Source organism: Zalophus californianus, chromosome 10 (assembly GCF_009762305.2).
Source record: "Zalophus californianus isolate mZalCal1 chromosome 10, mZalCal1.pri.v2, whole genome shotgun sequence".
Lineage (NCBI taxonomy): Eukaryota > Metazoa > Chordata > Mammalia > Carnivora > Otariidae > Zalophus > Zalophus californianus.
The window spans coordinates 41,497,037-41,521,222 of NC_045604.1; the positions used below are offsets into that span (position 1 = coordinate 41,497,037).

Below are 24,186 nucleotides of genomic sequence, written 5' to 3' on the forward strand. Positions count from 1 at the left end.
AAATCCAATTAAAATGACCTTACAAGAGACAGAGACATGGGAAAGTAGGTCATGTTAAGATAGAAGCAGAGATTGGAGTTATGAGCCACAAGCCAAAAGACGCATGGAGCCAATGGGAGCCACCAGAACCTCGAAGAGATGAGGAAAGATCCTCCCCTAGAGCCTTCAGAGGGACATTAGCCCTACCAACACCTTAATTTCTGACTTCTGGTCTCCAGAACTATGAGAGAATACATTTCTGTTGTTTGAAGACACCACGTTTGTGATAATTTATTATGGCATGTGTAGGAAACTAACACAGCCTTCTAACCTGATGCTAATTCCTGAGAACTCCCAAACTCACTGTAGTCCACCAGGCTACCAGGGGTGTATAGAGGACAGGAAATATGACGGTTTGGGCCCAAGTCCACCCCATAGTGAGCCCAACAGTTCCATGGACCCATTATGTGGTTATTACCCAAGTTCCTGAGTGTATAATAGGAATAGGTGTGCTAGACAACTGACACAATCAGTACATTGCCTTCAGGGCCCATGGAGTGATGGCCGTTACAGCAGGAATAGCTAAGTAAAGCCTCCTGGAGCTTCCTGTCCTAATGAGAATAGTAAACGAAAACCAATATTGCATCCTCAGGGGAATTGTCAACTCTAGTGACACCATCACAGACTCAAAAGATCCCAAGGCAGTGATTCCTTTCACACTGTCATTTAACACACCTTTTTGGACTGTGAGGAAGGTAGGTAAACTTTGGAGAATGATTCTAGATTATCATTAATCAGGTCAGGCACTTTTTGAAGTAGTTTTTCCAATTTGGTATATATATTGGAGCAAATCGTCTCAGACCCTGACTCTTAATCTACAGCTATTGATCCAGTAAATGCTTTTTTCTCTATATCAATTTACAAGACCCACCAGCAGCCATTTGCTTTCAACTGGCAAGGGTTTGCCTTAGGGCTGCATCAACTTTCTTGCTTTCTGCCATAATCTAGGCTAAAGATATCTTAGGTCATCTTAACATTCCACATAAATTATGATGCTCCATTAATTGATAGCATGCTAATTGGACCTGAGGAGCAGAAAGTAGCAAGCACCACGGATACCTTACTTACACACATGCATGCCACAGAGTATGAGATAAACCTTAAGGAAATGCAGGGGCTTTTTTGGTCTTAGAAGCAATATCACCAATTTTGACATGCTACTACAACCCATCTACTGAATAATCCCAAAGCTGCCAATTTTGAATAGTGCCCAAAGCAAGAGAAGGTTCTACAGCAATTTTTGGCTATATGACCCAACAGATCCAGCCATATTCAAAGTATCAGTGGCAAAGAGGGATGCTAATTTCTGGCAAGTTCTAATAGGAGAATCATAATGCATACCCCTGGTGTTTGGGGACAAAGCTATGCTCTCTCCTTCAGATAATAATTCTTTTTTTTTCTTAAAGAAACAGGGCAACAGGGTGCTGACAGAAACATCTGGGACATCAAGTGACAATACAAATTGAGCTGCTCATCATGAACCAGGTGATATCTGGTCCAGCAACTTACAAGTTGAGAGTATGCTCACCAACAATTGATCATCAAGTAAAAATAATATATAAGACATAGGACTCAAGAAGATTCTAAAGACACAAGTAATTTGCATAAGCAATGCCTTAGACTCCCACAGCACCTATTCCTATGCCCCCTCTCCCTCAATATATACCTATGATGTCAGCAAGAGTTCATTATGATCAGCTGACTGAGGAGGAAAAACTCAGATCAGGTTATAAGTGGTTCCACATGCTATTAACCAGTGGCGGGCTGCAGCATAATAACCCCAATCAGAAGCATGTTAAGACGGTAGTGAAGGGAAATCCTTCCAATGGGCAAAACGAAAGAAGTACATTTGATCATCCACTCTGTCAGGACTAAAAATAGGCACTGATTAATGGACAGTGGATGGATGGTCAGGGAACTGGAAAGGACAGGAAGGGAAGATTGGTGACAGAAGAACTGGAAATGGTATAAAGATGGATGTCTTGAAGTGGGCACACAGTAAAGATATCTGTTTTGCTTGTATAGGCTCACTGCACAGAAGGCTATCAAAAACTCAAGACGAGTCTTTGGGGTCTGCCGTGGAAACAAGATGACGAAGGGGACGTCATCGTTTGGAAAGTGTCACAATAAGACGCACACGTTGTGCCGCCGCTGTGGCTCGAAGGCCTACCACCTTCAGAAGTCCACCTGTGGCAAATGAGGCTATCCTGCCAAGCGCAAGAGAAAGTATAACTGGAGTGCCAAGGCTAACAGACGAAACACCACTGGGACTGGTCGAATGAGGCACCTAAAAACTGTACACCGCAGATTCAGGCATGGATTCCATGAAGGAACAACACCTAAGCCCAAGAGGGCAGCTGTTGCAGCATCCAGTTCATCTTAAGGATGTCAACGATTAGTCACATAATAAACGTCTGGTTTAAAAAAAAAAAAAAAACTCAAGATGATAAGTTGACCTATTCTGTGGATCTCAGCCAGACACTCCAGTGCTTAATGAATTCATATCCAAAGTAGTCATGGCGGGCGCCTGGGTGGCTCAGTTGGTTAAGCGACTGCCTTCAGACTCCAGGTCATGATCCTGGAGTCCCAGGATCGAGTCCCACATCGGGCTCCCTGCTCAGCAGGGAGTCTGCTTCTCCATCTGACCCTCTTCCCTCTCATGCTCTCTATCTCTCATTCTCTCTCTCTCAAATAATAAATAAATAAAATCTTAAAAAAATAAAGCTTCAAAGTAGTCATGGCAACAGGGATAGAAGCAACTCATGGGATCGACAATATAGACTTCCTCCCACTGAGGTTGGTATGGCCACTGCCACTGTTGAGAGCCTAACCTGCCAACAGTAAAAACCTACACAGAGTTCCTGGGCAGGGGGCAGGGGGACACACCAGCTACCTGGACCCGCCAGCCACCTGGACCTTCCAGCCACCTGGCCATCTGGTAGCAGATTAATTACATTAGACCTTTTCTATTATGGAGGAAGCAGGAAAAGAATAGTTAAAGTCAGTGAAATCAAGAGTAAAATGTAAATTCCTGCATCTTGCATCCCCTGCCAAAAAGAAGGAAGTATGACTTTTGGTTCTGCCCCTTGGAGTTCTGGAGGCTAGTTTCCAAAGAGAAAAGTTGTGATACTCAGACCCAAGTCATTATAAGCTTTCTCCCAACTACCATGAAGGATTATAGAAAGCATACCTCTCTCCAGTTCTATGGGTTATTATTCAGATTTAAATTTCATAAATGGAATGAAGATAACTGCCCACAAAAGTGTTTCAGGGGCGCCTGGGTGGCTCAGTCAGTTAAGCGTCCAACTCTTGATTTTGGCTCAGGTCATGACTCAGGGTTGTGAGATCGAGCCCTGCATCAGGTGCTTAAGATTCTCTCTCTCCCTCTCCCTCTCCCTCTGCCTCTCCCCCATCCCTCTCTAAAAAAAAAAAGAAAGGAAGAAAAGTGTTTCAGTGCACCCATTTTGAGAATGTCTTAGATGATATTCTTGGTAAGATCAAGATTAGATCATCTTGAGTTTGACACTTATGATAAAAAGTTCTTAAAATGTGCTTCTTGGGTGCCTGGGTGGCTCAGTTGGTTGGGCGACTGCCTTCGGCTCAGGTCATGATCCTGGAGTTCCGGAATCGAGTCCCGCATCGGGCTCCCTGCTCGGCAGGGAGTCTGCTTCTCCCTCTGATCCCCCCCCCATGTGCTCTCTCTCTCTCATTCTCTCTCTCAAATAAAATAAATAAAATCTTAAAAATAAATAAATAAATAAAATGTGCTTTTTTTTAAGTAATTTCTACACCCAACATGGGACTTGAACTCAACCCCGAGATAAAGAGTTGCGTGCTCTTCTGACTGAGGCAACCAGGCACCCCTCAAAATGTGCTTCTTGCTTTAATAAAATCTGGCATTTGTGATAACAAGATGATTTTGTTAGATTGCCCTCTACTGCTTCCTTCCACATGTAGATGAGAACTTACAAGAACATGTTCTGGTTGCTCCTGTTACTATAAAGAACCCTGTGTCTGGCCTCACCTACAAAGACGGGGTATAAAAAGGTATGGAAGTTGCTAGGTTGCCCTGGAGAGGATTCTATCAAAGCAATCCATAAATGTGTCCAGGCAAACAAAAGAGACGTAATGAATGGCTGAGACCATGGCCATCCCGGGAAAGCTAAATGGTAATAAGAATAGCTAACATTTGGGTGCCTGAGTGGCTCAGTTGGTTAAGTGACTGCCTTCGGCTCAGGTCATGATCCTGGAGTCCCAGGATCGAGTCCTGCATCGGACTCCCTGCTCAGTGGGGAGTCTGCTTCTCCCTTGGACCCTCCCCCCCCATGCTCTCTCTCTATCTCATTCTCTCTCTCAAATAAATAAATAAAATCTTAAAAAAAAAAGAATAGCTAACATTTATTGAATTCTTACTATGTGCAAGGCACTTTTCCAAGCACTTTCCATGCTTTGAACTTCATAGTAACCATCTCAGAAAGTTCATTATTATTTTACAGATGAGAAATGTGAGGGTTGAGCAAGTTACCAAGAATTAGTAAGTGGCAGACTTGGAATCACAATGCTGTTTTGTCTCTTTAAGAGGTGAACTGAAGGAGCAAAACACAATAATATAAGGGCAGCCAAGCTAGATGTAAAAGAGATCAAAAGAATGGAATGGGGTAGAGAGATGAAGCAGGTGACTCAGGAAATGGAGTTCACAAGCACTAGACATGTAAGAACTATGGGAATCTTACCAGGTCAGGAGCAGTTCCTGGGAAACACTGTGCCAGGCAGGAGCTAAGGTAGAATCTAAAGTCATAGGTCATAGAACCTGTTTTAGACAAGTCCAGAGTGCACATGGAGCAGTGTGACATTACCGTATTGCTCATGTGAGAAGATATTCCTCCTAAGATGTCTTAATAACAAAAGACACTCTAGAAGTTACATTTAGAGATACCTGGCATTTTGAGCTACATCTTAGAATCCCTAAAAAATAAAGAAATGTTTCTTCTCTGGTCCAACAATTACTGAACTGTTTTCTGTTATAATTCTACATGGTCGATATACATCAGAAATGACTTTGTATAACCTATGCCTTTGCTGGCTAAGTTAACGCAAAGAACATTCCTGTTGCTAAGTGTTCAGTAGCATTTACTTACTTTACAAGAAGTTGTCAGGGGTGCCTGGGTGGCGTAGTCAGTTAGGTGTCCAACTCTTGGTTTTGGCTCAGGTGATCTCAGGGTCGTGAGATCGAGTCCCGAGTCAGGCTCCATGCTAGGTGTGGAGTCTGCTTAATTTTCTCCCTTCTTCTCCTCTGTCCCACCCCGCCCTGCACGCTCTCTCTCTCTCTCTCTCTCTCAAATAAATAAATAAATCTTTAGATAAAAAAAGTTGTAAATTTGCCCTTCAACGAGTTAGGTTAGTATACAGCCTTACACGGAAGTCAAGCTCTTTTTTAAAAAGTGTATAAATTAAAGTTTTTGGTAAATTAAATTGTGTCTTAAATATCTGCTTAATCCAACTGATTGATTCTTTAGGAATATCAAAGAACACTATGTTTAAATTTTTTAAAAGATTTTATTTATTTATTCATAAGAGACAGAGAGAGAGAGGCAGAGGGAGAAGCAGACTCCCCACTGAACAGGGAGCCCAAAGCGGGACTCGATCCCAGGACCCTGGGATCATGACCTGAGCCGAAGGCAGACGCCTAACCATCTGAGCCACCCAGGCACACACTATGCTTAAATTTTTTTAAGGCTTCATATTACAAGTCATCTTAGGGTAGGGAAACATCTGTACTAGCCTTTCTATTTTCAGTTCCACCATTGGGTTTGAGTCACCACGTTCCAGCCCCAATGAATTAGAGATATGGGAGAAAGGCACAGAAAGGTTATCAGGAAGCCGGGTTATCTCATCTGCCTGCTCTGCACTCCCCTGGCACCTCTTCAGTGGTTGCTCTTGCCTGAGCATTCTCCTCTTTTCCATCTGCCTTTTTTACCGCTCCCCCCGCCATGCTATTGGAATGGAAGCATATTGCTCATGTGAGAAGATATTCCTCCTAAGATGTCTTAATAACAAAAGATACTCTAGAAGTTACATTTAGAGATACTTGGCATTTTGAGCTACAGCCAACCTACTTGGCTGAAGGTTATTTGGAAAGGCCAAATCTAAACCACAGTAGTGACCAGGTGCTTAGTGGCAGCCAAGCTACGTGTATGGCAAGAAGTGGGGCCAAGCAGGGGAATCTCCATGAGCACAGAGGGTGAGCTGCGCACAGGGTACCAGGCATTAGCCGTCAGGACAATCCAGCTGGGCTAACAGGTGGCATTGCGGAGGTGGGTGGAGTACACAGCAGGGATTTGGGGAACATGAGATCCATGGATATCCAGACGTGCAGACGCTCTCAGCATTGGGTCGCCTGGCAGCCCGGAGCAGGCGCTTTGCCTGGGGCCATATGAAATAGTTGGGTACTCAGCCAGGACTGGGGTTTGCCTGGGAGGACTTTCCCTGTCATTGTCTATCCTGATCTGTGAGAAAATGTAAGTGCCCATAACAGCTCCGTGGGAGGGTAATACCACATCAAGTTGGTTCAGCAAGTCAAAGATCAGCAACTAAGTAGGAACTGAATAATTAAAATGATTTTTTAAGTTAGGGTTCTTTTTTTCCCTTTGGCCCTCTTAGCCTGTCCAGGTGTCCGCAGGGAGACCAGCCATCCACATTAGCCACTGTGGCAAGGCTGTCCGAGCAGTTCAGTGGGTGTGGAGTTTGGCTAGCAAGGATTCATCAGAATCCTTTATTTTCAGGAGGCAGCTATAAGGAGGCTGATGCATGCACCTGGAAAGCAATCCAGACATTTTGGGCAATATTTGGGGAGAGGTAGAGGAAGTGGAGAAAAGACAAAGCTGGTTGCTATTCCAGGTGAGAAAAAATGACTGTATGTGGTTGGCCCAGGCCGGTAAGGTCTTGTCTGCAACAAGGAGTGGTATGTGTGTGCTGTGAATGCTATCACCCAGACAGAACGTTGCTCTCGCCATTAGACGACGGGTAGGGATTAGGTTATTTGAGGGGCTCAGGTGTAATCTCCTGAGGGGTCCCATGAGACCAAAGATGAAAGAAGGTGTATCTCTTATGCATTTTTCCCCTCTGTTTTTAGAGAGAGAGAAGTGGGGGAGGGGCAGAGGGAGCAGGAGAGGGAGAATCCTACGCAGGCTCCACACTCATCACAGGGCTCCACACAGGGCTCGATCCCACGACCCTGAGATCCCACCATCTGAGCCAAAATTAAGTCGGACGTTTAACCAACGTTTAACCACCCAGGCACCCCTACGTCTTCCAGCTTTAAGAATGCTTTAATTCAGGGATCTATAAAGCCTTAAGTCAAGCAGGCGGACAGATGGAGGGAGGGGCAAGTCTGACAAACCCGAGAGGCGAGTTTGGCGATCAAAGCCAGGAGGCAAACCTGAGGCCAACGGCCGGGCCCTGAGCATGAGGCTGCGGCACTCTGGGACTCCGTGCTATTCAGTAAGGGATGGGGTGCCCATGTAGGGAGGCAGGCTGACGAGTATCTGAATCAGGGCCATGGCCCGGGGCTGGTCCTGTGGAGCTGCCTGAAGAGTGATGTCAGCTCAGGCCACTATAGTTAGAGAGACGCAGACAGAGGAACAGAACAGAACAAACAGCAGTCCGTCAGTGCTGTTTTCATCTGGTTAAAGACTAATTTCCTAGTTCCAAAGGTGAAACTGAGAACATGTGCTTTTTCTTCTGACAAGCGGTTTTTAAAGGCAGATAAAGACACCAACTAAAGGTAAATACAAAAGTGGCTTACTGCTACCTCTCAGCCTCCAGATCTGGTGGGCAAGTATGACGAGACCCCCAGCGCAGGGGAGAGTGCGGTTTGCGGCTCTTGCCCCTCCTGGCAAGGTGCGGAGCATGCTGGCGGCAGAGGGGATTTGCCATCCCAGCCTCCTGCAGGCCCCCAGACAGCCTGGGTCCACCTCCCCCAGTCAGAGGAGGGCCACAGGGAGACAGCAAGGTACACAGCTTTCCCAGGAGCAGCACGGAGAGAGTTCATGCTGTATTACCCCAGGCCACCAGAAAGAAAACCAGAGACCATCTCTTTTATGGAACTAACCAGGTACAATCCTCATGTTACTGAGTATGGCCAGACATTCTCAGCCTGGGTCACCATGCATGGGATGACCACATAATTTATCATTCCAATTGGACACCTTTAAGAGTGAAAGGGGGCCTATTACTTCTGCTGGACATCTCCAGCTCATCGAGGCCTATACCTACTCAACATATACACGGTGACCCGGTCCTTTCAATTTTACTATTAAAAGCTAGTCATGCTCTTGAAGTCAAAGTAGGATTAGAGTCTAAAGTGGGAATGCCAGGGGCGCCTGGGTGGCTCAGTCCATTAAGAGACTGACTTTAACTTAGGTCATGATCCTGGAGTCCTGGGATCGAGCCCCGAGTCGGGCTCCCTGCTCAGCAGGGAGTCTGCTTCTCCCTCTGACCCTCTTCCCTCTCATGCTCCCTATCTCTCATTCTCTCTCTCTCAAATAAATAAATAAAATCTTAAAAAAAAAATTTCCCTGGACCAGGAATAGTCTGGGACTCGGTCGAGTTCCCTGAGGTGAACTGGGCCAGCTGGGGGACAAGAAGCTGAGGGGATCAGCACATTTGCCCTGCTTTCTGCTCACTTTTGCTTAATCTAGGCTCACATACGTTAGAATCACTTCGGGAGCTTTAAAAACCCAGTAATGTCTGGGCCCAACTTCCGATCACTTCTCCATCTCTAGGGGTAGGGCCCGGCTTCCATGGACTTCAAAAGCTCCCCAGGTGATTTTATTTATTTTATTTTTTAAGATTTTTATTTATTTATTTGAGAGAGAGAGAGAACGAGAGATAGAAAGCACGAGAGGGAAGAGGGTCAGAGGGAGAAGCAGACTCCCCGCTGAGCAGGAAGCCCGATGTGGGACTCGATCCCGGGACTCCAGGATCATGACCTGAGCTGAAGGCAGTCGTTTAACCAACTGAGCCACCCAGGCGCCCTCCCCAGGTGATTTTAATGTTCTAATGAGAACCATTGTCCTATGTCCTCACTCTGAAGCCCATGGCCTCCTGTTACGGTTATTTGATTTCCCTCCTTTGAATACTGTCTTGGTAGTATTGGCTAATTTGGAGGCCAGAAGACATGACTAGAACCCATGTTCCATGTCAGAATGGTGGCACAGGTGGGATTGACCAGAAGGGTTTCTTGTCCTTGTGGTACCTTGTCTTGGGCTGACTCCTGGCGCTGTCCAGGCCTCCCACCTGCTTCTGCCTCTCTTCAGCTTTGGCCTCCCCTGTCTCATTCTTCTCTGCTCACAACACATCGATTCCCAGTTTGCAGCTGGTCTCCCCTTCTCCGGCCCATCCAATGGCTGGCCTCTTTGCCTTGCCAAGGACCCCCTCTGGAAAACAGTCCCTGCAGGCCATGATGACTGATTGCTGTTCAGGGCTCCACCCCTCCCTGGTTTCTGCCTCCTGGTTGGGGGAGCAACCCTCAGGCTTACAGGATAGAGAAAATCTGGACTGTGCATTCCAGAACAGGGATTGGTGGACCCCACAAGGGTGGTGTGTCAAAGTGCCAATTTCCTTCTGACAGGCTGGCCAGGTAAGCGGTGGTTTGCTTTCCAAATGATAGCAGAGGGGCACCTGGGTGCCTTAGTCAGTTAAGCGTCTGCCTTCAGCTCAGGTCATGATCCCAGTGTCCTGGGATCGAGCCCTGCATCGGGCTCCCTGCTCAGCGAGGAGCCTGCTTCTCCCTCTCCCTCTGCCTGCCGCTCTGCCTACTTGTGTGCACTCTCTCTCTCTGCCAAATAAATAAATAAATAAATAAATAAATAAATAAATAAATAAATAAATAAATAAAATCTTAAAAAATAATGATAGCAGGAAAAGCCTGGCAATGCATTCTGCCTAGGCATCCTTGAAAATTGACTCTCCTGCTTTCTTTGAAATTTGACCCAATGAAGTCAAATGAGCTTGGGGCAGTGACCAGCCCAAAGCCCTGAGCAGGATACAGCAGGAGCTTTGGATTATTTATTGAGTACCTACTGTGTGCCAAATACTCTGCTATACGCTGAGTGTATACTGGTAAATAAAACAGTTATGGTACCTGGAGCCTATGACTCTTACCATCTAGTTACAAATACTTGAAAATCTGAAGAGCATGGGGGAAAACTAGTAGGGAAATAGTGGAGCAGAAAGACAGAGATGCACACACACAGTGCTTTTTCAATGCAGCCCCTCACGCAGGGGACAACCACGCCGCCCTGACCTCCTTGGAGGTTCAAGGCCACACACTCAAATTCCTTAATCAAACAATAGGCTAGGGTGAAGGGAGCTATATCTTAGACCCAACTATTTACACAGCCACTACAAATTTGTGGAAAAAGAATCCCCACCATTCACAGCTGTCTGCTCAACAGATGCTCAAGAGCCTTTCAGTCAAGAGGAGGAGGAGGGAGGGGGTTTGAATGTCTGCAGCTCCTGGAACTTGACATGCTCCTGTCTTTGTCTGTGCCCAGAAGGTCCTGCTCCTCTCCCCAGCTCCCTTCTGAGGAACAGCAATGATTTTAGAGGCATAATAAGGAGGGTTTGCATTGAATTATTAAACAATAGGCATCGAAAACGTGTTTTCTTTGACCTCCTTACCCCTGGCTTCTACCAGGCAGTGTTCTCTGGTACCGAGGCGCAGATATTTGTAACATGGAAGCAGACTGTTTTCTTTTTGACAATATTTTCCACACTTATTTAGAACACTTGCACTTTAAAACCCCTTTTGATAAACTTTAAAACATCACATGCTCTTCTTTCATTTTCTGAAATTCAACATAAATCTCGAGAGGAACAAAAGCACTGGAACAAAGCACTGCTTTGTTTCCAAACCAAGCCCCCTCCAGATTCGGGTGGGCAGCACGTGGGAGTCTGAACTCCCTCCTCCTCCCTCCAGTTCCGAAGACTCATTGTTCTAAATGGTAATATAACATTTTCCGTCTTCATTTGAGGGTAACGTCCCATTACCCTGTTCAGCTGTACATTTTCTCTGTGACATAAAATAGGAGATGTCGCCGATAAAATAATGAGACAGGCTTTCAACAAGTCAGTAGGAATGTATACACCCCAATGAGCATTGTGCTTTTGAAATAGCCACCTTGGAGGTCAACATGTTTTTAGAGCTAATGCCACTGCTCCGAAGATCTGTGCTGTGCTCATTTTGGTATGGCACAGGGCAAAAAGCAGGAGCTTTGGAGGCAGGTGACTTGGCAGCAAATCAAGTTCTGCCACTTTTGAACTCTGACCTTGATCAAGTTGCTTAACCTCTCTTAGAGTCTCAGTTTCCTCATTGGTATGATGAGAAAAAGGGCGCAAAAAATGTACGTAGCCCAATAAGTAGTTATTAACATCATAATTATCACTAATGACATGTTCTTTTGAATTGTATTAAAACACCCTTCCCAGTGATTTTCTGGAAAATTCCAAGTCTTTAAAGTCAATTTAGAAATACAAAAACGAGTAATAAATGGCTGGAAATTCTAGTTTTGGTGGGAAAAACATATTTGCTATTATAGTCAGGAGCCTAAAATTTTATGTTGTTCTTTAAGTGGCTTTGAAGTCAACTCCAAAAGATGTTTCCAAAATGTTTGGCAAGACCACACACTCTCCTCAGAATTGTGCGCGGTCTCCCTGGGTGGCCATTTTGAAGCGGATACAACTCATTTGAACGTCCGAGTAAGTTGCACGGTGTTAAAGAAATTCTCTTTGCTTTATAGTCACACCACATAGCTAGACCCTGTAAAAAAGCCTTAATTATTGCAGATCTGCCTTGTCATTTCCTCTATGTCCTGACATATATCTTCCTTTTTTTAAACTGTGATGTGTAGTAACCAGAGTCCGCCCCCCCCCCCCGCTTTTAAATGTTCTCCCTTTAATTTCTGAAGCTTTGTGACTGAAAAGGAAAATTAGACCCAAGCTCCTGCTATCAAAGCTACTGTCACTCCACAGTTTCAGGAGGCTTTCAGGTTTCCATTTTCCTTGTCTCACCCCAGATGCCTGGCATACGGGATAGCAGAAAAAACAAAATCTGTTGCATTTTTGGAATGTTATTAATGCATAAGCAGCCCAGGGATTGAGACAACTAAAATAGTCTCTCTCTCTCTCTCTCTCACACATGCACGCATGCACTTTTTTTTCTTTCTTTCTTTCTTTTTTTTTTTAAATCCAGAGAGCAAAGAGCAAAATTATGCCTGAAGAACTTTGGAAGAATCATCCAAATGCATTATAATCCACTAATTTCCCTCTTATTGCCACCCACCACCACCCAATCTCTATTTCCTGATAGGAAAGCCTCTTTAGGTGTTAGACAATGATATTACACAATAGAACTATAAATCCGATGTTTGTGTGGAATGGAAATGGCCCTGCTGAACACCACCCTTCCTCCCATTAACAACATCAGAAAGCGAGTTAGTGAGGGGCAAAATCATCTATTAGTGTCTCTGAGTGGATTTTAAAATTGTTTTCCCCAGGGCCTTCTGGGGTTTTTTTAAATACGAAGGTGTTCATCCAACTGAAAAAAAAATGTTATGTCTGTAAGCAATTTAAGATTCAGCATGTCTGGCAATTCACATTTTCTTTTAAAGGATGAGAAAATGCAGCACTAAATGTGAATATGTATGCTGTGTAGGGGAACTTCTGAACCCTTCGCTGTCATCTTGAAGCTTTTAGGATGGAAGCTCTTGAGAGTGTCAGATTGTAAAAATCATTCTCTCATTTCTGGAACTTGAAGACATCTCTTTGAGCATAACAAATGCAAGATCACAAATAAGGTGCTTTGACCCCAGTGGGAGATGTATGTTTGACATATACAATTCCACTTCTCTTGCCTCTTTTCATTAGATGGTCCTATCTACCCATCCCCTTCTCTAGGGCTGATGGGATTCGTCCCCCGGAGTCAGTGTGGTTGACAACAAAAGGGTTGTATAGATGTAGCCGGCATGGTCAGGAGATTGGTTACAGGGGAACTGAGCAAATAAGTCAGCATACTGAGGATAATGGGAGCCAGGTCTCTCACTCTTGGACAGCTCTGTATCTGAGTTACAAATATAGAAAGGAAGAAGGCTAGAGTAAACTCTGTGGTGCTGGATTGGAATTGAAGGTATCTGTGTGAACTCCTGGTTTTTAATGTAAATAGACAATTAGATTTATGTGTATTTATGTGTGTGTATGTGTAGATATATACTTCCATCGTCATACATATATATAGACATATATCCTGACCTATTAGTCTATTCTATTTTATTCTATCCTATTCTATTTTTTTTTTTGTCTGTTTGTGTAATTTCCTATCTCTCTCTGCACAGTGTCTGGAAGGAAAACATCCAAGTAGTGGGGCGCCTGGGTGGCTTAGTTGGTTAAGCATCTGCCTTCAGCTCAGGTCATGGTCCTGGGGTCCTGGGATCGAGCCCCGCATCAGGCTCCCTTCTCGGCAGGGAATCTGCTTCTCCCTCTCCCTCTCCCTCTGCCACTCCCCCTGCTTGTGTTCTCTCTCTCTCTGTCAACCAAATAAATAAACTCTTAAAAAAAAAAAAAACCATTCAAATAGCAATGAGCATACCTGGCACCCACGTCTTAGCTTCTAAATATCATTAGAAGATATCAGATCTGTTAAAAGGAACCAGTGTGGGGCGTCTAGGTGGCTCAGTCGTTAAGCGTCTGCCTTCAGCTCAGGTCATGATCCCAGGGTCCTGGGATGGAGCCCTGCATCAGGCTCCCTGCTCAGCGCAGGGAGCCTGCTTCTCCCTCTCCCACTCCCCCTGCTTGTGTTCCCTCTCTCTGTGAGTCTCTGTCAAATAAATAAATAAAATCTTAAGGAAAAAAAAAAAAAGGAACCAGTGTATCTTCGAGAAATGACAGATTCCAGGGCATGGTAAGCTGAAAAATAGTCCACCGAGTACTATCCATGCACATCCTAATCCCTGAAACCTGTAAATGTTATCTTATTTGGAAAAAGGATCTTGCAGATGTGATTGAGTTTCTCTTCAAAATGAGATTATCCCTGTATTATCCGGATGGGCCCTAAATGCCAATACAAGCGTACTTATGAGAGAGAGGCAGAAAGAGATTACAGGCAGAAGAGGAGGAAACGATGTCACCAAAGGGGCAGAGACTAGAGTGATGTGGCCAAGAGTCAAGGGATGCTGGCAGCCACTGGAAGTTATGGAGGAGACAAGGGATGGATTCTTTCCTAGAGCCTCCGAGGGAGCATGGCCCTGCTGATATTTAGATTTTAGCCCAGTGATACTGATTTCAGACTTTCAGCTTCCAAACTTGTGAGAGAATAAATTTCTGTTCTTTTAAGCCCCAATTTGTTATAGATAATTTGTTACAGCTGTCATAGGAACTAATATGGGCACTAGGACAGTGAATGTATGAGAGGAACCCAGAACATCTTGTGCCGGAAAGCAAGGTAATGCTCAGGAATGGTGAGGACCCAGTTTGAAGGGTCTCCCATTGGCCAACTTGAGGACAATTATGAATCAAAATAAATAAAAATTGAGAATAAAAATAAATATCAAGCCAAATATATTAATCTATTATAAATAAAATAGGAGTTCGTGAGTCTAAAATTGTGTAAATAAATAAGTGAAAGAAAACTCTACCTCACAGTGCAATGCCAACTAATAAATATAGAAAGAATGATGGAATTAGGAAATCATCGTTTGGCAACCCTCATAATAAAAATGGATTTAGGCAAGAAGCATCAGTGGATACTAAAACAAGTGGATGAACAAAACTAAAATAAAACTAGTGAATGAAAATTTGATGAGAAAGAGAACATTTATATCATCTCATAGGATCTTCCAATAAAATATTTATTAATCCCTTATTAATAAATACAAAATGTAGGGCGCCTGGGTGGCTCAGTCAGTGAGTGTCTGCCTTCGGTTCAGGTCATGATCCCAGGGTCGTGGAATCGAGCCCCATGTCAGGCTCTCTGCTCAGCAGGGAGCTTGCTTCTCCCTCTGCCTCTCCCCCTGTTTGTGCTCTCTCACTCTCTCTCTCTGTCAAATAAATAAATAAAATCTTTAGAAAAATAAAAAATAGGGGCGCCTGGGTGGCTCAGTCGTTAAGCGTCTCCCTTCGGCTCAGGTCATGATCTCGGGGTCCTGGGATCGAGCCCTGCATAGGGCTACCTGCTCAGCAGGGAGCCTGCTTCTCCCTCTCCCACTCCCCCTGCTTGTGTTCCCTCTCTCTGTGAGTCTCTGTCAAATAAATAAATAAAATCTTTAAAAAAAAAAGAAAAAAATAAGTACAAAATACTTATTTTTTGAGAAAACTTTCTAAAATGAAGTATAGCTAACATGCACTGTTATATTAGTTTCAGGTGTACAATATAGTGATTCAACAATTCTATACACTACTCAGTCCTCATCATGGTAAGTATATTCTTAATCCCCTTTACCTCTTTCACCCATCCCCCCACCACCTCCCCTCTGGCAACCACCAGTTTGTTCTCTGTATTTAAGAGTCTGTTTTAGTACAAAATACTTATTAATGAACTTAACTATTAGAGAAATTTGGCAAAAACGGGCTTAACAAAGTGACCAAATTTAACCGTGCCAGTAATTGGGTAAACAGACATCATGTATTCCTAATACACTGAAAAGAACAAAGCATTACTCTGTGGTAGCCCTGCCAAGAGTGCATGACCTAAAGTTAATCAGGAGAAAATATCAGACAAAATCAAACTGAGGAATATTCTACAAAATGACTGGCTGTACTCTCTGCAAATGTCAACAACATGTAGGACAAGGAAAGGCTGAGGAATTCGTCCAAACTAAAGGAGACCAAAGAGATCTGACAAAAAAATGCAACGCATAATCCTTGATTGGATTCGAGACCCCTAAAGGATATCATCGGGACAGATGGTAAAATTCGAAAGTTGTTTGTGGATTAGATGGTAACATTGTATCAGTGTGCACTGTAGTTGTCCTTGTTTTTAGGAAAGGCATAACAAAGTATTAAGGGCTAATGAGGCACTAGGTCTGCAACTTTCTCTCAAATTGTTCAGAAAAAAACAGTCCGTAAACAGGCAGAGAGAATGGAAGACACGTGTGGGAAATGTTAGCAATTGAGGAATTTGGGTGAAGGGCCTATGGGAATTCTTTGCGGTATTCTTACAACATTTTTGTAAGTTTGAAATGATTTCTAGAGAAAAGAAAGGTCATTATTCTTTCATGGTACCTTATCACTCGATTCAGAGTCCTTACGGAATGCTTACCGCATTTTTCAGGGAAGTGAAAGGCCACTGGCCGGAAAGCCGAAGACCTGGTTCTGCCGCTGTCTGGGTCCCCTTGCGCAGGTAACAACCCCTCTGCCCCTCCGTGTCCTCCGCGTTCTCGTTCTCTGCCTTTCTCTGCCTAAGGCATTGCTCTCACCACGGGGTTGGCGTCAGCTTTAAAGGGGATCACCGAGGACACAGTCAGAAATCATCGCTGTGGAATTGGGAGCAGCTGCTAATGGACACTGCACCCCATTTCTTTCTGTGGCAGAGAAACATCCTCAAATTAAATGGTGGCGATGGCCGACTAACCCTGTGAAAACAGTACAAAAACACCCAACTGTACACTTTAAATGGCTGAATTATGTGGCATGTAAATTGTATCTCAATAAAGCTGTTACAGTCGCTGCTGCTGCTTTCCTCGTGCCACCTGGTTGGAGCAGGACACCTGTGACAGAAGGGTGCTGCGTGAGTAGAGAAGACGCAAGCGCATCCCGGAGGCGGGGGGTGGGGGGGGAGAAGAAACGGTGAAGGGGTGAAGGTCGTTTTAGAAGGAATGGAGGAAAGGGTGTGAGGGGCACCTCAAGCTCCTGCCTCCCAGGCCCTGGGGTTGTCCTCAGCTCCTCTCACTCCACACACAGTCCCCGGGTGACTGGATCCATATCTGTATCTTCAACTCTCTCCCAGGGTGGGTGACTCCTTGTGCGATTTAGGATTAGATTTTGCGGCAACTGAAAGAAAAGTAAAATAAGGCTAGTTTATACACTTGAACGAAAGAGAAGTTCTGGAGTTTTTTCCTTCTCACATAAAAGTCTGAGTAAATAGCCCAGAGCTGTTATGAGGCTCCATGATGTCAGGGACCCAGGCTCTGGGGCTCCATTTGCACAGGCTGTGCACTGTGCAACTCCAGAGAGTGTTATTCACATGTACAGCATGAATGATCTCTTGTGGAGTAGCACAAGGGGATGGCCCCGGCCCAGGATCCCTCTCTCTTGTTGTTCTCCTTTAAGTGGTCTCAACCTTTTTGTCCGGGGTGGCGACATTTTTTTTCTAGGCAGGAAAATGGAGGAAGGGACAGGGGCAAAAGGAGGACACAGGGTATATATGGGCTGAATCTGAGGTAAGGTTTTCAAGAACTTCTCACATGACATTTCACTTACATTTCATCGTCAAGATCTTAGTCCTATGACCATACGCAGTTGCAAAAGAAGTTGGGAAATGTAGCTTTTATTCTAGGTGTCCACCTACTCAGCTAAAAAGAGGGGGGAGGGAATTCTAGTACCAAAGAATAAGAGGCAATAAATATTGGAGAATAACTAGTAGTCTTGGTCATTCTTTCCAATTTGTATTTATAATCCAGATCCATATATTCAACTGTCTCCTGGACATCTCTACTGAGATGAATCACAGACAGTAAGACTGAATGTATCCTACACAAAAGGCATCATGTTTACCCACTCAACTCCCATCTATAACCTGCATCTTCTCCTGTGTTCTCCATCCCAATGGAAGGCACTGTCACCTACCTACCTGGTTGGGAATCATCTTAGAGTGTTTCATTTCCTTTACTGCCTGCCCTCTATCCCACCCTGCAAGCTCTACCTCCTAAATGGCTCTTGTATCCACCTCCTCCCCCTCCTCATTCCCTTACTTCAGACTCTCATTTTTCTCTAGTCCGGATTACTATAGGGATCTCAAATGGAACCCACTGCCTCCAGGCTGTGTCTCTACAATTCTTTCCCCACGTTATACCCAGTGTGCTCTTTCTAAACATAAACCTAGTTTTGATTCACCTCTCCATAAAATTTTGCAGTGGTTGACCGTATTTTTGGTGGCAAAGTTCACTCTCTTTAAGCATGACGCCCACGGCTCTTCATGATCTGGACTTGGCCTGCCTCTCTCACCCCATCTGCTGCCTGCCCCGACCCCACCCCCTTTGCTCCAGTTGTACTGAACTATCTGTAGTTCCCTAAACTTTCAGGAGTTTCATGCCACTCAGCTTTTGCACATGCTACCCACTCTGTGTGGAATGACCTTCTCATTTTTGTCTGTGTAACTCCTACTTCTTCAAAACTCAGCTCCAGCACTGCCGCCCCAGGAGGTGTTCCTACTTTCCCCAATCTGATTTAGACATTCTTCTTCTTGCTTCCACCGTGCATCATCTGTCATGATCTCAATACTTGTTTATTTGTTTATCTTGCCCACAAGACTAAAATCTCTTCAAGGGATGAGATCTTGTCTTTTTTGCCTTCACGTCCCTAGTGCCTGGCACATAAATAGTTGTTGAGTGAATAAATATGCCAGGCTCAATCTTACACATGTTTATATATAGTATTCTATTCCCATAAACCAACATGAGCTATATCCGTTTTACAAATAGGGAAACTGAGGGACGCCTGGGTGGCTCAGTCGGTTAAGCATCTGCCTTCGGCTCAGGTCATGATCCCAGGGTCCTGGGATCGAGTCCTGCATCAGGCTCCCCGCTCAGTGGGGAGCCTGCTTCTCCCTCTCCCACTCCCCCTGCTTGTGTTCCCTCTCTCGCTGTGTCTCTCTCTGTCAAATAAATAAATACAATCTTTTTTAAAAAATAGGGAAACTGAGGCACAGGAGAATTGTATGACTTGTCAAAGGCCACAGTATTAGTTAGAAGGGCAGATGGAAATAAAATCCACCCTTGTGCCTCCCTGTTTGCTCCTATTTAGACAAATAGCATTTGTGGCTGTTATGAATTGATATATGCACCCACTTTGGTGTTGGTTAGTTAACCTCTATCCCGAGTCCACCATCAGAAACATGTACTCCTTCTCTTTCCTCACATTCCCTAGTCCCTAAGCACAGTTCTAGGGTACTTACAAAACATAGTATAGGTACTTTGTTTCTTTTTTTTTTTTAAAGATTTTATTTATTTATTCATGAGAGACAGGGAGAGAGAGAGAGAGAAGCAGAGGGAGAAGCAGGCTCCCAAGGAGCAGGGAGCCCGATGAGGGACTCGATCCCAGGACCCCGGGATCATGACCTGAGCCGAAGGCAGACGCTTAACCATCTGAGCCACCCAGGCACCCTAGGTACTTTGTTTCTTTTGTCTTCTCCTGGGGAAATGCCTTTATAAAGCTTTGATCTCTAGCAATGGAGTCTGTGTTTCTTTACTCATCCCCTCCTTCGATGAATATTTATTAAACGCCAACTCTGTGTTGATGCTAGCCTCATTCACACGAACATACAGAAACAAAGATGTTTCAACTATTATCAGAATCTTTTCATCTCTTTGTTGGGAGTCTCCGAGATTCAGCCTTATCTAAGGATACAGTTACAAATGAAGAACAAGCAGCAGAGCTGTACTCTATGTTCAAGGTTACATGTCATTATTGTTCCTCCTTAACCAAGGCTTGTACAATCCTTGTATTGGAAACAGGTTTCTGGCACAATAAACAATGTGCTCCCTTATCTCAGAAGCATTAAGGCGGTTCAGCGAGTTGTTTACCACACAGGTATTCCTTATTCAGCAGTTTCAGACAATAATGATACCTTAAAATTCCCTAATGCTTTACCCTTCCGAAAGGTAATAAGAAATCGAAACTGTGTGCTGCTTAAATGAATTCATTTGTGTGGAGAACAAAGCCATTTTTACATACTCCTGCAATGTCCATTTGACTAGAAGCCAGAAAATTTCACACAAGCAGCAAAAATCCATCTCCTGAAATTGATTCAGGTTTTGTCTGATGGGGGGTGGGGTTAAAGAAAGAGACAGGCACGTGCTTCTAATTGCAGTTGGAAGCAGTCCCAATCACAAGAGCAGTTCTTTAAAGTAGTTCCTTTAGATTCACCTTAAAATATCTTAATGGAGCAGTAAGTTTTCCTAGGAACAAAGAAAATCGAAAGGAAAGCTGGGAGTTTTTATTTATTAACTTAACAAATATTGAGCACCCGCCACATGAGGACCTGCAGAAACATGAAAATTCCTCACACAGGAGTTCTGCCTTCAAGAGAGTACAGTACAGTAGGCGAGTTAACAGGCACGCACGCACACATGCACACACGCACGCGCACGTGCACTCATGCGTGCACGCACACGCACGCACGCGCAAACTGTATTGGCCTCACTATTCAAACTCTTTTTTGGAACTTTTGCTATCCAAATTCAAAAACTGAATAGATTCAGATACATTTTATTTTATTTTTTATTTATTTTTTAAAGATGTTATTTATTTATTTGACAGAGACTCAGGAGAGAGGGAACGCAAGCAGGGGGGGTGGGAGAGGGAGAAGCAGGCTTCCCGCTGAGCAGGGAGCCGGATGCTGGGCTCGATCCCAGGACTCTGGGGTCATGACCTGAGCCGAAGGTAGACACTTAACGACTGATCCACCCAGGCGTCCCTCAGATATGTTTTTAAATAAACTCATCCCCATCCAAACTTTTACTCCTCACTTACCCAAACTGAAGAGCCTCAGGTAATTGGTATCTGAACCCAGCATCCAAACTGCCAGTCTCCAGACTCAGGAGCCTGATGGAGGTGGCTGGCAGAAGACTTAGTACTGTGTAAACAAGAAAAGGACTCTAAGAATGGCCCTGAGTGCCATGAAGCTTGGAGGAGTGTGAGATACCTTCCAACGGGGGCATGATTTTATGGAGAACCTATTTTAACCAAGCCTTGTGGAATGGGTAGGACTGTTTCTTTCCAACCTCCGTGCCATCTAGCAATGCTGTGTTTGTCTTTATATGGCCCCCAATGCCCCTAGCAGTTCTTCCAAACCTTTTACCACTCTTCTCAAGTCCTCTACCTCTACTCCTCCACTCATTCACTCTCAGCAAAGGACCTCACTTCTTACTTCATGCAACAGTAAGAAAGACGGAGACAGAAAAAGAAAGAATGAGTAAGCTCTCTGGTCTCTTCTTATATGGGCACTAACTTCATCATAAGGACCCTACCATCATGAGCTCATCTACACTTAATTACCTCTCAAAGGCCCCACCTCTAAATACTATCTCATTGGAGTTTAGGGCTCGCAGGGGGGCATTCAAACGTTCAAACACTGACAAGAGTCTAGCTTTGAATTTCCTGCCATTGTTTGCCTCTGCTTAGCCTTTTTCTCAAGCGGGCTCAAAAGAGGCGCTGACAGCTATGAGTGACTTTATTTTCCTGACCACATTTCCCTCTCCCCAATAAAAACCACCCACCCTTTCTACATTTCATCCACATTTCATTCCCAGCTGTCTCAAAGGAAGGAATCCCCTAGCAAAATGACTTCTTCATTTGTCTTGTGAATTCCATCCCGTCCCAAATATGTGAGTCCATGATAACCATCTTCCATGGTGTTTTTCTGTCTGCCCTGCATTCCTTCCTTCTTTAACTCCCCTTCTCTTTCCATGTGCTTTAGGCTGTCAATAATGGGACTCTGGCTTTCCCTAGCACAAGGTGGGCCCATGACCCAAATAAGGCCATTTGGAGTCTGTTTCAAGGATGGATAGAGGCGCTGGAGGCTATTTAGTTGCATTCTTTTCTCTGGGATTGCCAGTTATAAGACCAGCGTAAGCCTGGCCATGTTACATAGAGTGAGCCTGCCCAAGAACAAGGCTGAGGAGAGGCAAAAGGCGCCAAGAAATACAGAGCTTGAGTACTGTTATGGACTGAATGTTTGTGTCCCCAACCCCCAAATTCATGTGATAAAGCCCTAACCCCTATGTGATGATAGTAATTGGAGGTGTAACCTTAGGGAGGTAATTAAGTTTAGACGAGCTCATGAAGGGAAGGTTTTCATGCTGGAATTAATGCCTTCTATGAAGAGACCAGAGAGCCTGCTCTCTGTCCCTGACATGTAAGGTTATAGCAAGAAGGGACCATCTGCAAGCCAGGAAGAGAGTTCTCACCAGAACATGACCAGGCTGGTATCCTGATCTCAGATTTCTCAGCCTCCAGAACAGTGAGAAATAAGTGTCTGTTGTTTAAGCCACCCAGATTATGGTATTTTGTTATAGCAGCCTGAGCTAAGATAAGTACTGGCAACATTGTTTTTAAATTTTTGGAATTTTCAGTTATGAGAGCCAAATCTTTTCTTTTTGCTTAAGGTTGCTTGAATTGGGTTGCTGTTGTTTGCCCTTAAGAATTCTGATTAGTCTTCTTACTCCAACCATCAGCTCACTCCCCCCTCTAGTAACTTTGGTCTCTCCCCCTCAAAACGAACTCTTTCCCTCAATCTATACACATGCTCCAGATTCCACTTGTCTAGAAAAACTCTTTTTTGATTCTATAGCCAATTCCTCCTGTCCCTGCTTCTCTTCATAACCACAGGTCAGTGTTGGTAGGTGACAAAGTTTTCATTAGTCTGTGGCAAAACAAACAAAAACAGTAGTAATAAGAATAATTCAGTGAGGTTTTGTGTTCAGTTAGGTTTATGGAGGTACAATTTAAAAGGTTTATTTATTTATTTGAGAGAGTGAGAGAGAATGCAGAATGTAAGCAGGGGAAGGGGCAGAGGCAGAGGGAGAAGCAGACTCTCCGCTGAGCAGGGAGCCTGATGTGGGGCTCAATCCCAGGACTCTGGGATCATGACCTGAGCTGAAACCAAGAGTCACCACTTAACCTAAAACTGAGCCACCCAGGCGCCCCTTGAGGTTAAATTTAATACAGCAAAATTTACCCTTTTCACATACACAGTTCTATGAATATTGAGTAATATAAACAGTTGTGAAGCTACCATGATAGTCAAAATAGAGTATTTATCAACCCCAAAACTTTCCCCTAGGACCTGACAAAGACTGATCTAACTTCTATCCCTATAATTTTCTTTTCCAGAATGTTATATAAATGGAATCATACATACTTAGCCTTTTGTGTCTGCCTTCTTTCACTTGGTATAATTATTTTGAGATTCATTCATGTTATTGTGTGTTTCATTAGTTCATCCTTTTAATAGCTAAGTAGTATTCCATTTTATGGTGGTACCATAATTTGTTTACCCACTTCTCAGTTGATGGACACAGAGATTGTTTTCCATTTTTGATAATTATGAATAAGCTGCTGTAAACATTTGTATATAGGTCTTTGTGAGAACATGTGTTTTTATGTCTCTTGGGCAAGTATCTAGGAGGAAGATTGCTGGGTCATATGATAAATGTATGTTTAACTTTATGAAAAACTGCCACACTGTTTTCCAAAATGGCTGCACCATTTTGCATTCTTACCAGCAAGGTATGAGAGTTCAAGTTACTCAACACTCTTTGTCAGTACCTGGTATTATTAGGGTTTGTTTTTTTGGTTTGTTTGTTTGCTTGTTCTTGCCATTCTAATGGGTGTATAGTGATATTTCATTATGGTTTTACTTTATATTTCCCTGATAATGATGTTGAGTATCTTCATGGGCTTATTTGCCATCTATCTCTCTTTCTTTAATTAGGAGAGCTTTTATCCATATTAAAAATTGAGTTGTTTGTGCTCTTATTGCGTTGGGAGAGTTTCTGGAAACAAGTCCCTTTAGATATGTTAGATATGTTTTTGGCAAATATTTTCTCCTAATCTGTGCCTGTCTTTTAGTGGCATTTAAAAAGCAGAGTTTCAAATTTTGATGAAGTCTAGTCCACCAATTTTTTTCTCTTATGGTTCATGCTTTTCGTGTCCTAAGAAATCTTTGTCTAACTAGGGGTTTTGTTTCTTAATTTAACTAAACTTGCTTAATTCAAAGCATTTTTAATTCTGAGTCTATGCTTCTTTCTTTGTGGGAATTAAATGATCTTTTAAAAAATAATAAAATGCTAAGAAGAATAGAAGAGTGTGTGTGTGTGTGTGTGTGAGAGAGAGAGAGAGAAAGAGAGAGAGAGAGTATGCACGTGTGCTTGCCCA

At 43.8% G+C, this 24,186-nt stretch overlaps 1 long non-coding RNA gene and 1 pseudogene across 1 annotated transcript; both read left to right on the forward strand.

Annotated features, from left to right (window-relative positions):
• Positions 1 to 2,128: 2,128 nt before the first annotated feature.
• On the forward strand, positions 2,129 to 2,422 carry LOC113933331 (annotated as a pseudogene).
• A 9,250-nt stretch (positions 2,423 to 11,672) lies between these two features.
• LOC113933672 lies at positions 11,673 to 16,723 on the forward strand. Its single transcript, XR_003523422.1, has 3 exons — positions 11,673 to 11,799; positions 15,449 to 15,506; positions 16,364 to 16,723. It is a non-coding gene; the product is annotated as an uncharacterized LOC113933672 (long non-coding RNA).
• The last annotated feature ends 7,463 nt before the right edge of the window (positions 16,724 to 24,186 follow it).